Genomic DNA, 17,380 nt, shown 5'->3' with positions numbered 1-17,380 from the left:
TCCATCTACAGTGAACGTCTATCGGAAGATAATGATGAGGATGATTAACAAATGAGATACGGTACGCCTCGCCAGATATACACCGACATTTACTTTTAGTTTTTGTTACCACGTTCACTGTGTCTCTTACAAATATTAAATCCGTAACTTTCCATTAGTCTAGCCGTAATATCATATACGAGCAGATTCACTACAGATTTCATATATTTCGTACGTGGGTTGTAAAGGAACGCAAAGTCATGTCGTGATGTGAAATTTATCCCTTTTCACGTCATTAACCATACTGTATATTCACTAAAACATGTGACTCTTTACAAGTTAAGATCGATATTATACGGTTTTTATAAAGTTTGCAAATATATCGTGATATAGATATAAATAATGTAAATTGCTAAAGCTTGTAATTTATTAGTTACGACGGGTGCAACTAGTGGCTTAACTGTTAGTAAGAAAGAAAGTAGAAGAAAGAAAATGCACTTTATTGTACACCACAAAGAACATATAATAAATACAAAAAAAAAGTTTGTGTCAGCTCCGACGCACGAATGGAGTTTACACTTTCAGATCGACTGTCTAAATAGGTGTATGTTGCCCCGCAGCAAACACTATGTACATCACAATACTACGCCTGAAAAGTGAAAGGTGCGCAACCGAGGAGCAGCAGGCCGAGACGTGCGCGCTCACCGTGGTGGCAATGCTCAGTGAAAGGTGCGCAAAATAGGTTGCACACAAAAAACGTAACGCTGCCATTCGTTCATCGAATTTTACAGACCATATTTTTTCATCCCGGGGGCTATTTATGAAAAATCAATTCTTAAGGAGTAAACTCCAAAATACCAAAAAATATAATAGAAAAAAAAATACTAAAAAGTAATAGAGACGATAAAAAAATACATGACAATTTTTCTGCGGCTCCATCCAAAGAGTTTGCCGCGGACCTCAGAATACGGCTTAGTTAGCTCCGTGCAAAATTTTACATACGTCAAATAGATGTCGGATACTTAATAATGGTGCAGCTTACCTATACAATAACACGAAAGCAGCACCATTGTCTATATTGTTCTTGTCAATAAAGTAGTCACATACATAAAAAGTATGTTCCCCATTATATAGTCATCGCGGAAACGGATATGTACGTAAATAGACAATAATATATAGTTACTTGCACAGATTTACGTCTCCTAAGTTTTTAAAGTCTCCCGTCACGTACCACAACTACGAGTATGAGTAGCTTTGCGATTCAGAAATACGTCAGTATCAAATATTCTTACAATACCTACCATAAAAGCGTTTTACTTACTCTTCTATGTTTCTTTTTAATTTTTATAATTTTTTGTTATTTTTGAATGAAAAACTACATAAAAATACTACTTGGAAATAGTAAGTACTTAGAGATTAAGTTGTACTGTGAAATTTAAATAGTTTTTGAAATGTTTTTAAACTATACAACGGGTTTTAGACTCAGATAATGATACTTTAATAACGATACGCCACCGAGGGTCCCTAGCGTTTTCTTTGAATGGAAACTCCACCCTAATCCTGCACGGAAGGATAAGTTTGTTATGAAATTTATAACTTTTAAAGGCGGAGTTTGCGTGGTCGTCGACACGTAATATAACTTGGGGACTACAGGGCATCCAACTGACGCGTGACAAGAACGATGGTTTCTAGAAAAAATCGAAACACCGAGGGTTCCGTACAAACTTTCAAGTATATTAACATAGACCTATGTTAATATACTTGAAAGTCAAACTGACTCGTTAGTCCAGTGGTTATGTCTTCGGAGCAGGAGGTCGATCAGTGAAATACTAAATCAGCTGAAACATTTTATACTGTTTCGAACGATTTGCGAACAGAAAGTAAGCGATGCTTTGATTTTTTACGTGTTAAAATAAACGACATAAATTTATTAGATAATAACATGTTATGCGTTGATTAAACACTTTAACACAGTTCAAAGACATAGTCCTAAAAATAAGGTAGGTATAAATTTTTCGGAGAAAAGTAATCCTATAAATTTTGCTATGTTTCTTACCACGGAACCCTAAAAAATAGTAATATTTACGTTAATCCGTTGCGAATGGAAAAACGTTGTTAATTTTTACATCCCCTTCCAATTAAATGTACGACCGCCACTCAGTAGTCCAACGATATGGAAATTTCAGCCTGCTATTTTCACGACCGCGACTTTTAATATAATTTTTTTACAGTTGTAAATATTAATAGGTTTTGATGAGTAAAGCGGCGTCTTTATTTAAGAATTCCTGTATCTGCTGTTCTTATATGTTTGATTAACAAACATAGATTTAACTAGCGGACGCCCGCGACTTCGTCCACGTGGAATTTAGTTTTTCACAAATCCCTTGAGAATCATGGATTTTTCCGGGATAAAAAGTAGCCTATGTGTTAATCCATGCTATAATATATCTCAATACTAAGTTTCAGCTAATTCGGTTCAGTAGTCAAGGCGTGAAAGAGTAACAAACATTCAAATCATCACAATCATCAGTTGTCGCAAACCTCGGGAAACCATGATTTTTTTCGGTATAAAAAGTATTGTTAAATAAGTAAGCCTATATGTTAATCCAAAGTAAAATCTATTTTCATTCCAAATTTTAGCTAAATCGCTTCAGTAGTAAAATTCAAATCATCACAATCATCAGTTGTCGCAAACCTCGGGAAACCATGATTTTTTTTCGGTATAAAAAGTATTGTTAAATAAGTAAGCCTATATGTTAATCCAAAGTAAAATCTATTTTCATTCCAAATTTTAGGTAAATCGCTTCAGTAGTAAAGAGTAACAAACATCCATACAAACTTTTGCGTTTATAATATTAATATAAATAGGATAAGATTTAAGAGAGAGAGACCAGACCGATTTTATTAATTAGTTTTATAATTAGTAATTTAAAGTAACAAATGTATTTTCCGTTTGATCATTCTGAGAATGTAATTTGTAAATGGAGAAAGGTAAAAGCCACATAAAATTTGCCGTTATTCATTAGTATCCGATATTATTCGTAATTTAACTAATTACTTGGCGAATTGGGTCATATGGCTGATTTATTATGGATTTACGAGTATTATTTGTATGACAAACTGGGACTCAAATTAGACATAACAGAGGTGTTAACAATTTAACATGCGAGCAACGATAATATTTAATAGAATAGACAAATTTCTACGAAACAGGGCAGCATGCTATCTCTTTCATTGCGTTGGTATGAAAGAGATGGAACTATAACAACTCCGACGCCATTGGAGGACATTATGTCTATTTCACTGCACTTGTTTGCATTTTAGCAGTACTGACAAAATATAATAATAATTTCTTTGTACCAGAGTTAATTTTCAATTGACGGCCTCCGTGGCGCAGTGGTATGCGCGGTGGATTTACAAGACTGGGTTCGATCCCCGGCTGGGCCGATTAATGTCTTCTTGATTGGTCCAGGTCAGCTGGTGGGAGGCTTTCGGCCGTGGTTTGTTACCACCCTACCGACAAATACGTACACGAATTAGCGTTCCGGTACGATGTCGTGAAGAATCCGAAAGGAGTGTGGATTTTCATCCTTCACCTAACAAGTCAAGCCCGCTTCCATCTTAGATTACATTATCACTTACCATCAGGTGAAATTGTAGTCAAGGGCTAACTTGTAAAGTATAAAAAAAACAGATTTTCTTGGGATTTTTTTCTATTTTTTCAGATTTTTTTTTTTCAGATAACCTAAAACATAGCTTAGCATAACACATTAGCTTTGTTACAAAGCTTTATAGAAAGAAAAATATTCAAAAATGGACTTCTACGCAGACAAAGTCGCAATACTAACTAGTCTTCCATACGTATAACAATCGAAACACACTCACATTCGAGTACATAATATTTGTTAGGATTAAAACAGAAGAAAATCTAACATCAGCGTGCATTAGTACAATGTTTTGCAATTTAAAGTTTTCCAAGCGCATCTCTCTCGCATACAAGTTTATTTCACGGCAAAACTGCATCCTTGTTTTCAGCTGTGAGTGGTTCTGAAACTATTTTGTTAGAAAATTCTCTATTTCTATGTAAATATCTAGGTACCTCTTTGTCTTGAGACCATGGTGTTGAAACCCTTGCAGGTCTTACGTCAGTAACGGACCTATCCCTAATTTCTTTTTTTGCTGTTGTAAAGTAGTCCATTTGGTACTTCATAATATTATGATCTAGCCTACTTTAGTAACTAATTAGTAATTTAACTTTAACCTAAATATTTTATTACTGTTATTATAATATGGTAATGTCCTTACTAACTTAATAGGTTACGTATGTACATAGTCTTATACTACTACTTTAGGTTCCTTTGTCCACTCGTCCTTCTGTTAATAAATAATAACTAATGATAATGATGATTGATTTATTTGATAAAAAAATTTGGTAAAATATAATAAATTGTTAATTTACAACGATGATTATCAAGCAGTTAATCTCTTTCAGCTTTTGACAAAACCCATTTTGTTGTTGCTACTGAAATAAATCACCTGATTCTTGACAATCCTACTAATATTATAAACGTGAAAGTTTGTATGTTTAGATGTTTGTTTAGATGTTTGTTACTCTTTAACGCCGCAACTACTGAACCGATTTGGCTGAAATTTGAAATGGAAATAGATTTTATTCTGTATTACTATTAACCCAAAAAAATCCATGGGTTCCTGAGATTTGCGAAAACCTGATGATTTTTATGGTACGAATGTTTGTCTTTCACGCCTTAGCTACTGAAACGAGTTACCTGAAATTTGACTGATTATAGTCTAGATTAACACATAGGCTACTTTTGATCCCGGAAAAAATCCATGGATCCCGAGGGATTTGTGAAAAACTAAGTTCCACGCGGATGATGTCACGGGCGTCCGTTAACCGACATTAGAGTACCGTAGTGGGTTTTAACTCTATATCTCCTCTCCTGTAAGGAAAGAGGCCTAGTCATGTAGTGAGCCGTTAAAAAAATGCTAATTATGTTATATTCTATATTTAAATAACGATGAATATAAAACTAACGAAATGACGGATTTACGTTTTAAAATAACAACACCCTTCGACCGCTTGTAGTAGCGAGTAGTCGCTACACCTATTTTTGTCAACCCAAAGTAGTCTGAACAAACATTATATCGGGGTCAACGTTAAGGTTAGGTCAGGCCAACACAAATCCGTGTCAAGCACTGAAAAGTAAGTCATTACTGTAGTGAGCCAAACAATAGCACATTAATTATTATGATTGATGTTAATATGTAATATTACGAATGTATTACGTCATAGAATTTAATATTAAATTCTTCAAAAATAATACTTGGATTACAAATAAAGTAAATAAGTTTTTTACTATTTTTACGTACATGTTTTTATCGTAAAACGTCTCTAAAAAGAGTCGTCGCCAAAAAAAAATATTTTAGGCTCCATTTTTTCAAAGTGGCGACACGCGACTAAAACTCAAAATGGAAAAATGTAAATTTGAGAAGAGCACCTTAAAAAACAATAATTATATTTATTTTAAAACACTCAGGAAACTTTCAAGGCAAACATACTGATTGATTGTACTAATTAGTCTGTAATGGAATCCAGTTTTTACGTAAATCATTATTATAGAAAAAAAAAACTAAAATCCTGATTATTAGTTTTATTTAGTTAGAACTAGCGTACACCCGCGACTTCGTCCGCGTGGAATTCAGTTTTTCACAAATCCTGCGGGAACCATGGATCTTTCCGGAATGAAAACTAGCCTATATGTAAAATCTATTTCCATTTCAAATTTCAGCCAAATCGCTTCAGTAGCCGCAGCGTAAAAGAGGAACAAACATACTTACACACTTACACACTTTCACACTTTCACACTTACACACAAACTTTCGCCTTTATAATATTAGTTAAATAAGACTAAAGGCTATGTTAGATCATTTCAACGTTTTAGAAAAGTTATGAAAACACTGCAATAGTTTTATAAAATACAAAATGGAGGCCACGAGTGCCGGTTGAATGGAAACCCATTATGGCTGGTAAGTACTTACATTATTACTCGGAACTGCTAGCTTCGCTGTATCGAAAATGAATACTGAATTCTATATCAATATATAAAAAAGAATATTTGCTTAAAGCGTGTTATTTTACGGTTTTCTCATTAACAGATGCCCGAAGCAGAGTCTCGTGGAAGAAATACGTCTTCCGGAAGTCGAATAAAGGCATTGTGCGATAACTGACGGACTTTTTTTTTCAACTAATGAGGTGCAGATGCAAACAGTTTCGAAGTTATAACTTCGGCTTTGCATCGACCTCGATCTCAGATTTGGAACGGAAATTATATTGCGATTTTACTACTGTGAATAATGGATTTCATCACTATTATCAGATTATTTTAAAGGCCCACTGGCCAGGCGGGGGAATATGAAGAAGGAATTAGAACCACCACCCTGCTGTAATGGAGGTCGGTGGGTGGAAGTAATAGATTTATTTAGTTATTTTTTTTTTCGTTTAATAAATCACGGAATCCAAGTGGCAACGCCTCTGTACTTATGTTGAACTAACATAAGTTTCAACTGCGTAGCTCTCATTCCTGAAGAAATCATCATGATCATCATTATCAACCCATATTCGGCTCACTGCTGAGCACGAGTCTCCTCTCAGAGTGAGAGGGATTAGGCCAATAGTCCACCACCAATGCGGCTTAACAGACCTCACACACACAGAGAATTATGAGAATACTTAGGTATGTAGGTTTACTCACAACGTTTTTCCTTCACTGTTTGAGACACTTGATATTTAATTTCTTAAAATGCACATAACTGAAAAGTTAGAGGTGCATGCCCTGCACCGGATTCGAACCTACGCCCTCCGGAATTGCAGGTAGAGGTCATATCCACTGGTCTATCACGGCAGAATACAGGAATAAAAGATAACGTATATTACTCGTACATATTAGATTTGCATTGGTGTAAGAATGTTTTTAAATATTGGATAGAAGCAGGCGTTACTTTGCGGAAGTTCATCATGATTATATAATGATTTATTTATTTTGCTATCATCCGCGAAAAGTCGACGAACCCATGCGACAACGTCACCCAGGTCCGACAAAATACTCTCTACGTACGTACGTGCAATTGCACGTTGTAGAGTCAACAAACATCTCCTGAGGATGCTCCGGTTTCGGGGTGAAACGTACGTAGAGAGTATTTTGTCGGACCTGGGTGACGTTGTCGCATGGGTTCGTCGACTTTTTGCGGATGATAGCAAAATAAATAAATCATTATATAAGAATGTTTTTAGTTTTGGAGCATTTTCGCTATAAAAAAAAAAGAAGTCTTTCCTCTTTATGAAATTAGTTAAGATGAAAGCCTGTAGAACTCCGAAAGTAGATTAAGAAAATACAAACTACATACACAAAATTAGGTTAAAGAGTGAGAGTTGAGAGATTAATTTCATATAATGTAATTTCATATATACATTACTGTATATATGAAATTACAGAGATATCTTTAAATCGCGAAAAGGTCAATCTATTTCACGGCTAAACTTTATTACGCAATTTTAAAAGCGACAGTAATTAAAGCAGGAGCATCGTTTGACGTAAAAGCGCTAACATATAATTAGATTTATCTCCTTTGAGAAGTGAGAATTTTATGCGAGTAAAATATTAAAGTTTTACTTGCGAATGCTTCTCTTTATGTGTTTAGAAGTTAACGAATGATACATATATAGGCTTTTAAATAGGATACGTAGAATAGGCAAGGTTTTCTACTAGGGAAGGCGCCCTACATTTTATTCTCTAACTAGTAGACGTCGTGCGGTTTCACCCGCGTGGTTCCCGTTCCCGTAGAAATACGGGGATAATATATAGCCTATAGCCTTTCTCGATAAATGGGCTATCTAACACTAAAACATTTTTTCAAATCAGACCAGTAGTTCCTGAGATTAGCGCGTTCAATCAAATAAACAAACTCTTCAGCTTTATAATATTGGTATAGATATCACACTAAAATTATAAAGCCGAAAGTTTGTGAGTATTTGTGCAAGTGTCGACGGCCTCCGTGGCGCAGTGGTATGTGCGGTGGATTTACAAAACGGAGGTCCTGGGTTCGATCCCCGGCTGGGCAGATAGAGATTTTCTTAATTTATCCAGGTCTGGCTGGTGGGAGGCTTCGGCCGTGGCTAGTTACCACCCTACCGGCAAAGACGTACCGCCAAGCGATTTAGCGTTACGGTACGATGCCGTGTAGAAACCGAAAGGGGTGTGGATTTTCATCCTCCTCCTAACAAGTTAGTCCGCTTCCATCTTAGACTGCATCATCACTTACCATCAGGTGATGATGCAGTCTAAGATTGTTGTATGGAGATTGTAGTCAAGGGCTAACTTGTAAAGAATTAAAAAAAAAGTGTGAAAGTATGCTTGTTTTTTCTTTACGCTGCGGCTTGCATATCGATATGGTTTTTATACCGGAAAAGAACATGGTTCCTGTGGGATTTGAGATTAACAGAATTTCACGTGAACAGAGCCGCGGGATTCCGCTAGTATTATACAAATGCTACCAACAAAAACTAAAACTGCTACAGATAAATAGGAGACTGCATTTTATTGAATTTCAAACATAACGGTATGTTTAGAAACATCCAAAAAATAGATAGTTCTCAATTCGGCACGTACATTTGATCCAGACTAGTTTATCCGAAATTCTAGATATTATTACCATGCGAAATATTGCTCTTTTAGATATTTTCTTTGCCTTTTTGCTTAAAATATACAGATAACAGACTTTTGTTTTTTTTTAGGAATAAAAGATAAAACAAACTCCCATGCGAGATATTGCTCTGATAGACGATGTTTTCTATGTCTATCTGATTCAACCATTAATTTACAGATTACAGATACGTTTATATTTTTTCCACAGATTAAAGAATAATACGCAGATAGAGCGCACGGAATGCGGCGATAACGTAGCCGTTCTAAATATTAAATTCAAAAATGAACACTTTCTCGAGTCAGTACGAAACGAAGCGTCGTACCATCAGTATTTTCCAATTTTATTTAAGAAAAATGGCGTTTTATATTTTCAAATATTTTAAAAATTGTTTTGTAAAAACTAAACAAAATTTTTTTATTAAATTGGTAATTATGAATTATTATATTAAATTACGTAATTGTTGTTAGTGTTAAATTTTGAAATACATATATTATGAAAAAAGTTTGTAATATATGCTGATGTCAAGGAGACGCTTGACGTTTGTTTTATTATGGGTTTCATCGGTTTCACTACGTGTAAAGACTCATTTTGGATCATTCATTCGAACAAAGATAAAACAAAATGTATTAACGTCATTAAACACGCGACAGAGATCAAGTCTCGACGGTTTCCTTGAGAGAGTTAAACTCATCAATCATTAATCAACGTTGGTCTAACCAACCCTTGGTATCCCCATTAGTGGCAATTTAATCTTCTTAAGACCGAGGTCAGAGCTAAGCAAAAAGTATTTGACGCCTTTTATTACTCGGCTTTGTGGGGATTTTATAGAGCTAAACATTGGATTTACTTTTTATTACTCAATAAATACGATTACATGAGCATTATGTGGACGTAAATTTACTATTAGAACGAAAGACGGCTATGGCCAGACATACTTAATTTTATTAAAGCTGAATATTTGTCAGACCATGCTCCTGCCATAGGAAGTAGTAGTCAATTATGGAGGTCGAAACCTGGTAGCTTTGGAAGGTAGCCAGGTAGTTGTTTCTAACGAATTACAAATGATGTCCCCAGTCATCAGATCTTTTAAATCTTAGCTGGAAAGTTAAAGATCTTTTCAAAAAATCTTTACAATGGTCTTTGAAAAGGTTGCCACGTGACTGGATATTATTTTTTATACTATGGCGAGGAAAATATTGAAAAAAGTATGTTTTACTTGGACAGTCGAGGGTCTGAATACTTAAAACCTGCTAACCACTTGAACGTCCATGACATCAACTAGATATAGGCAAACGCCCCGATAAGCCCCGCCCCCCAAAAATCTCAAAAAATTACCAAAATTCGACAGATGCCGAGCTACTAAAACATTACGACGACTTAAGTATCGCACGTATTTGAAAATAAGATACCACGTCGCACAGGGAAGAATATAGAGAAAAACTTTACCGTTGTATTAAACCGCCAACAATTATCTACTTTTAATAAACTTTGACTTTTATTTCTTTTTTATAAACTTATAAACTTTTTCAAAATCAATAAAACTTTTTTTACACAATACTAAGACATTTATACTCCAGATTAAAGTACACATTTTCTTCATAAAAACAACCATAACAACTTTGAATTTATTAACAAAATCATTAAATTTCAATCATTTTACAGTTCAAACTCAATTGTTACCGTGCTTACCTAGTTTAAGTAAATAAAATAGAGGTATTTCTGGTCATGGTATTCTCTCGGTCCATATAATGTTATATCGTACGTTACTTTGTTAGTTGGCATCTTTACTATATCATCTGAATTTATGTCTTTACTTATTCTCAGTACTGCTTTCTATACGTTAGAAATAATCTATACTACAATATTATAAAAAGGTAACTTTTGTGACTTCGTGCGATTGTAGGCGTCGAGATCTACTGAACCGATTTTGAACATTCTCATAAATTATATTCTATCCAAGATATTATCGGAACGTCCAAATAAAAAAGCAAACATATAAATGGGCCATTAACATGTATTCCAGGAGCGTAATGGGTCCTAAGCTCTATGTACCCTCACCTTAAGCATGAGTTTGTTCACTTACGCCTAGTTTAAGCCTAGTTGCACAAACAAGCTCATGACTAAAACCCCAAATAGATTTGAAACTAAAATATATAGTTACTGTCGGAAAATGACAGTAATTATGTATTTTAGCATTTTTTCTATTATTTTTGTTTTATTGATAGTCATATTTATTTGATATTCAGTTACTAAATTTTAAATTAAAGTCCTTAAAAGTCTGCGTAATAATTTCCTGTTAAGCTAATTGAACCATATTTCCATTAACTGCGGAGCCTATGGAACAAGGCTTCTAATAGGCTTATAACAAGCTATATTGTTTAGCTTTAGGTAACTAATAGACTAGGCTAAAAGTTTAATACATTATACCCGGTCTACTCGATTAATAGACAAAGATGGTGCTCAATTAATATTACTCTATTAAATAAAAGTAGACGTTACTTTGCAGAAGTTCATTATAAAAAATGCTCATTATAAAAAATGTTTAATTTATTTTATTTTTTATTTATTTATTTGGTTAAATTAACCGCTCACCGATGTGTCAACCGCTACCATAGGTGAGTACCGCGGAATCAAAAAAAAATACAAGGTACTCGCTTGTCATTTTTAGTTTGCCATATCTTCTAAATATGACTAAAATTCTCATTCCCCTCCTACAAAGAAAGGACTATTAGGAGTGGGTCAACAATAGATCAACGGGGCGGGGATCGAAGTACCACCCCTCGGTGATGAGTCCGACCGCCCTTACCCTTGAGCTTGAGGCTCTATATATCTCAGGCTATCGCTCATACTCATTCTATAATTTATCATATCGTAGTCAAACGAGCACCAATCAAAATATTCAACAGCTCACGCGCGAATTTCATGTTCAGCTCATCACCAATTCAATCTGTGACAATGTGAGAAAAATAATACACACACGCGTCCAAATTACGTACACGTATAGCACAGCATATTTCCACGATTCCTGACATTTCGCGTCGTTACAGAGAATTTTTTTCGCGTAAAGAATTGTGATGAATATTTTAGGGGTTGAAAAGGGTTCGCAGTAAAAAGTACTCGGCGAAACTGTTTGGACGCTGAGTTATGTAAATGTACATAATCGCATCTCCCCGTGTGCTTTTACCGACGCGAAATATTTACTCCCGTGCCTACATAATCGGGGAAATAAATCAGTTTTGCTTTTTTTTTATTTCTATATTTTGGCGGCTTGAAGTCTCGAAGCAAATATAAAAGTACAACATCGATTAGACTAATTTTGTTTCATTGAAATACCAAAAAGAAAAATATATTTTTTTAAATAGCAAATTATTTGGATTTTTTTTATTTACTTCTTTGTATTTAACAAAAAATACTCCTACATCAATCATTAAAAGAACCAGAGTTATAGTACAAAGCGTTATTTACGAGTTAGGACAAAACCTCCACCCAGCACAATAAATTCTTCATCCCACAGAGAAAGAATAATCCAAAAGTCACGCAGTCGTATTTCATAATTTTTCAATTTATGTTCTTCATGATTATGACCTTAAGATAGTACTAGTATATTTTTATAATATACTTGAAATAAATATTCATAAAAGTATGATAAAATTATAAGCATTAGTTCTTATACCCAACACGTTGCTTCAGTGCGTGTTAACGTATAACACGCACTGAAGCAGCGTGTTGGGTTTAAGCTCCATATCCTTTCTCCTATATTCTCATAGGAGGGGAAGGGAGGCCTATACAGGTAATAGGCCGTTAAAATAGGCTGACAATGATGATTAATTGAAGTATTTTCATTCAGTTTTCCAAAGTTACCCTAAACTACTATCAAACTGCCACATAATGACTTCGTTTTTCTTCTCATAGAAGATGGATAATATCTGTTAATGAGCTCATTATCCAAGTCGTTAGTGGCTAATAGAGAATACTTTTTTATCTTCCCTTATAATGAGGAATATCTAATATTACCTAGGTATATGTAGCCTAATTACGTAAAACTAGGCATATCTGTACTAATATTATAAAGCTGAAGAGTTCGTTTATTTGGTTGCTAATCTCAGGAACTAGTAGTCCTATTTGAAAAAATCTTTCAGTGTTAGATAACTCATTTATCGTGAAAAGTTATAGGCAATATATTATCCCCGTATTCCTACGGGAAAACGAACCAAGCGGGTGAAACCATGCGGTGTCAGCTAGTGTTGTTTAATAACTTAAAATTAGGTATATCTTGTGTAATAAAGTATTTATACATTAAAAATTAAGCTATGTATAAGTATATTCTACATTTTAACTAAAATAATACGTTAGTATTGTTATTCTTTAATTGTAATATAATTATAACTTTACGTCTAATTACTTTTAAATTAGTAATTTTATTTTATTGTGTTTGTAGTAAAGCTACTTGTGTCCTATTTATAATCTTACCTCTGTCTGTGACCTGTGACCATAAAATTTTATAAAAGCTCATAATTAATTAGTCCATATTTCCACCATGGAGTCAGGCAACTTTGGTGGTTAAATTCATGGCGGCTTTGAAAGCTAGCAGGCTGGTTGCCTGCTAGGTTCAGACCCTGATCAGTTCAGATCAGTTTATGTATGAAACGATTTTTTTTACAGCTTGTCAAGTTTATATCTCTGCCAAAGCTAGGAAAATCGGATGACAAACTTTTATCTTTTAGAAAATGGCAAACAGCCATAACATAACTCTTACTTTAATGAATTTCGTAGCATCGTTGGAAGGCGGATTAAAAAAATATATTTCAAAGTTTTGATATGTATGCTTATTTTAATTATTAATTTCCTGGTGTAATTTAATTTATATTACATAGGGCAACTTGTTAAAACATCTATGAAGATGTAAATTAATCTTTTGATCTACAAGCTACTTACTTTTTCAAGGACACGAAGCACTTTCACTAGAATTCATTTGAAAGTTTTTAATTTTTAGCTCTCTCACAAAAAAGTGACATAAATTAGTCAATTTTAATATAAAATGGGCTCGCGGTTGACCTAATTCTCATATTCTTTAATCTCTCCTGATAGTACCAAGTGTAGATGGGCCTAAAGTGGAATAAAAAAGTAAAAGCCTCATTTATTATTTCTATATTGACTTAAAAAAAGAAAAGCTCGAGCCAAATTACCTACTGTTATCGACAGTCATGTTTAATTTAGATTGACAATTGGAACCTTCGAATGGTTCTGGGAAATCATTCAATAACTGTCGCTTTCCACGTAAATTGACAATTATTTCAATGAACCTTCAAGGTTCTAAGCTTCTTTTGTGATTATTCAATATGCAAACAATCTTAAAGAAATTATATAACTTGATTAAAGAGCTTTAGTTAAACAGTTGTTGGAAGTGATCTCGCGTGTACTAAGAGATTTGAATAAATAATTATTTTTTAGGACTAAATTGTATAAAGATGGTAACAGTGTAAATCACTAATTGCTACAGATAAATTGTATTTCTTAAATGTATTTGTTGGATCACAAATGTAATAAAATTTATTCTCGTTTAACCACCGGAGTACTGAAGTTGCGCTTGCCAAGTTTTTCAATAATGCACTTGGCTGCACCTCGTAGAGGCTGGAGCTACATCTGGCTACGGCGTAGCTACATCTGGTTACGGCGTAGGTTCGGCCAGATGCTACGAGCGATTACGTTTCCGCTGTACTGTACATGAATCATCAATGAAATATTGCCACGGAGAGCGCGTCGAGCCGTCTCGTCGATTTAACGGCCTTTTTATTTATGAAGCTACATACTATATACGCAACTTTATATTGGATTGGATAAAATATTATGTTAAGACATTAAATTAGTATTTACATTACTTTTTCATCCATAAGATGATTTTTTTTTCTGTAGAAATAAATGCAGTGTAATTTATTCCATGCTACGGTATGTATTTTTTTGAGTTTCTTAATGTTTCATTTTGAATATTAAGTTAGCTGTAGATTTTCATATATACAACAAAACTTGTCGTGGTTATTAAAGTATAATAGTAGGTTATACTTAATACTCGTACGTCTTTTCTGTAGCAATAAATAATATTAATTATTTCCATGCTACTCTAGATTCTAAGTCTATAACAAACCTTTTGACGGATCATATACCATGAAAACTACGTAACTACTATATATGGTAAAAAAAATTGTAATACAATTTTGTGGGTTAGTATACGATTAATCGATTAGTAATTACGCGTGTCACGTGTACTATATCACTTCACAACACAAGCACATGGGCGTTTGTTTACCACTCCGCGGGGCTATAGGTATGGGGTCGGGGACACCTGTGCACGAGCGAAGGGGGTCGGGTTTGTTGGAGGCGGTGGCGGGACCGCCGCGCGGCCGGTGCTGCGAGGCCGTGGCGCATCTAACACTGAACGCGGGCGGTTGAGGCCTCGGATGAGCGAGTACTGAACGGTTAAGCGAATGCGCGCGCCGTCGCTCGGCGCTCGATACCCGCCGCGCCCAACGTCCACCTGTGAGCCCTCTCACAACACGGATTTGTCAACGCCGTAAACATGTTTATAGTTCCGATTAAAATCGTGTAATGATAGTAGGATTGACTTTTCCAACTTGTTCCACCAGCGTGCGTTTCCTCATTCTCATTTGAAAATTTTCAGCTAATTTTATCCCCACACTTAGTTTTTAATTACTATATCGAATATGAATTCTTAATATCATAAAGTTAGTGTGTTGAAAGACACAAAAAATAAAAACTTAATGTAATCCACGAATACGCTATTCGTGCCTCGATAACGTATAAAGTCAAATCATTAAAAAAACTGAAGTTGAAAACGTAAAATTAAACGTAAAAAATAAAAGCTTAATTGAAAGTCATATTTTATTTTTTTTTTGTAGTAAAATTTAACTTTTATAAACAAATTTATTTTCGCTGTGTGAATATTATATTTATAGCACAAATAAAAGACAAGATGAATTAAGTTTGTTTTATTTATCATAATGTTTTAACCACAGAACATAAAGCGCTTAAGTATATTTTGCCCTCGTAAAGCTCTCTAGAGTTAAATATTCTCAAAATAATAAAATAATTACTTCAGCAAAAAAATATATAAAACTTGTTTATTAAAAGTGCTCTAGGCCAAACAAGTGTCATAAGCTGTCGCAATTAATTAATATTTATTCATGGAATGTTAACTTTATCCTTCGATTTGGAATTAAGTTTTATTAATAAACCAAAACCTGTTTTATTAATAAGGTAAACGTAGATGGTTTATAAAGGAAAAAAAAACTGAAAATTACTGAGCGCAAACTTAAACTGCCGTTAAGATTGTAAGGTTTAACATGTCATCGAAAACTTTAAGACTATCTGAAAAATACGACTGGCTAGGCAATACCGTGCTAAAATATAGCCTTTTCTATTTGTAAAGACAATAATACTCTCCAGACAGACGTGGAAATAGATTCTCAAGTGTTGGACACAAGAATACTTTTAAGCGGCTGTTTTTTAATCACAATGCCAAGACGTTCCTACTATTAGTTTTCGAACATTAATATTTTTATACAAACAATGTAGAACAGCAGAGGGTTCTTATTCGTGATTTGTCTTTTAGTTCTTTGCTGTCACTGCAAATTTTAATTTAATCTATACTAATATTATAATATATAAGCTGAAGAGTTTGTTTGTTTGTTTGTTTGATTTAACGCGCTAATCACTGGAACTATTGGTCCGATTTGAAAAATTCTTTCAGTGTTAAATAGCCCATTTATCGAGAAAGGCTATAGGCTATATATTATCCCTGTATTCTTATGGGAACAGGAACTACGCGGGTGAAACCGCGCGGCGTTAGCTAGTGCTTAAATGTATGCCAGTCTGTAACTCATTAAAACTTTTCTCTTATACGCGATACAATATTCTTCTGTTTTTTTCTTTAATTTATTGTGTAATTTAACCATAAATATTTGTGTTTTTGATATATTAAGAAAGTCAAGTGTATGAAAACCAATTTACTTTTGGAGTTTACTTCTTAAGAATCGATTTTTCATATATAGCCCCCGGAAGCAGTAAAATTAGATGACAGCGTTAAGTTTTTTGTGCGCAACCTATTCTGCGCACCTTTCACTTTTCTGGCGTTAGTATTGAGACGTAAATAGTGTATGCTGAGGGGAAACCTACACCTATTTAGACAGTCGATCTGAAAGAGTAAACTTCGTTCGTGCGTCAGAGTTGACACACACTTTTTTATAATTATAAGTTAAACTGAGTTGATTGTCAGTTTGTTTAACACTTAGCTTTTTACTATTCAATTTTGAATCTATACTACAGTCTTTCTTGGTGAGTACTGTTTACCAACACAGAAATTAGAAATGAAGGTTAGAAGGAAAATAAATTAGAAGGTAGGACGCACACCATTTCATAACTTATTTATTTTAATTTTTTTTTTATTCTTTACTAGTTAGCCCTTGACTACAATCTCACCTGATGGTAAGTGATGATGCAATCTAAAATGGAAGTGGACTAACTTGTTAGGAGGAGGATGAAATCCACACTCCCTTCAGTTTCTACACGACAATTATGTATGGTTTGGCTATAAAATGTTATATAAATATATATTAACCATATCTAACTATTTTAAGCTTATCAATCAAATTTATTTTAATTA

General features: G+C 34.1%; 1 protein-coding gene across 2 annotated transcripts in view; it reads right to left on the bottom strand.

The window, feature by feature from the left end:
* Window positions 1-17,380, bottom strand: part of LOC112046768 (protein unc-13 homolog B) — a 463,016-nt gene that overhangs the window by 87,332 nt on the left and 358,304 nt on the right. Inside the window, exon 1 of one of the 2 annotated variants that reach the window (XM_052886521.1) lies at window positions 15,044-15,157. The exons of the other annotated variant lie outside the window; for it this stretch is intronic. The gene's annotated coding sequence lies outside the window, so the exon portion shown is untranslated. Of the gene's footprint in view, window positions 1-15,043; window positions 15,158-17,380 lie in introns of those variants that run through there. 2 annotated transcript variants of the gene reach the window in all.

The sequence above is a fragment of the Bicyclus anynana genome, chromosome 17 (genome assembly GCF_947172395.1).
Source record: "Bicyclus anynana chromosome 17, ilBicAnyn1.1, whole genome shotgun sequence".
Classification (NCBI taxonomy): Eukaryota; Metazoa; Arthropoda; class Insecta; order Lepidoptera; family Nymphalidae; genus Bicyclus; species Bicyclus anynana.
Note: the sequence above shows the minus strand (reverse complement) of the source record. Positions and strands in the feature narration are given on the sequence as shown.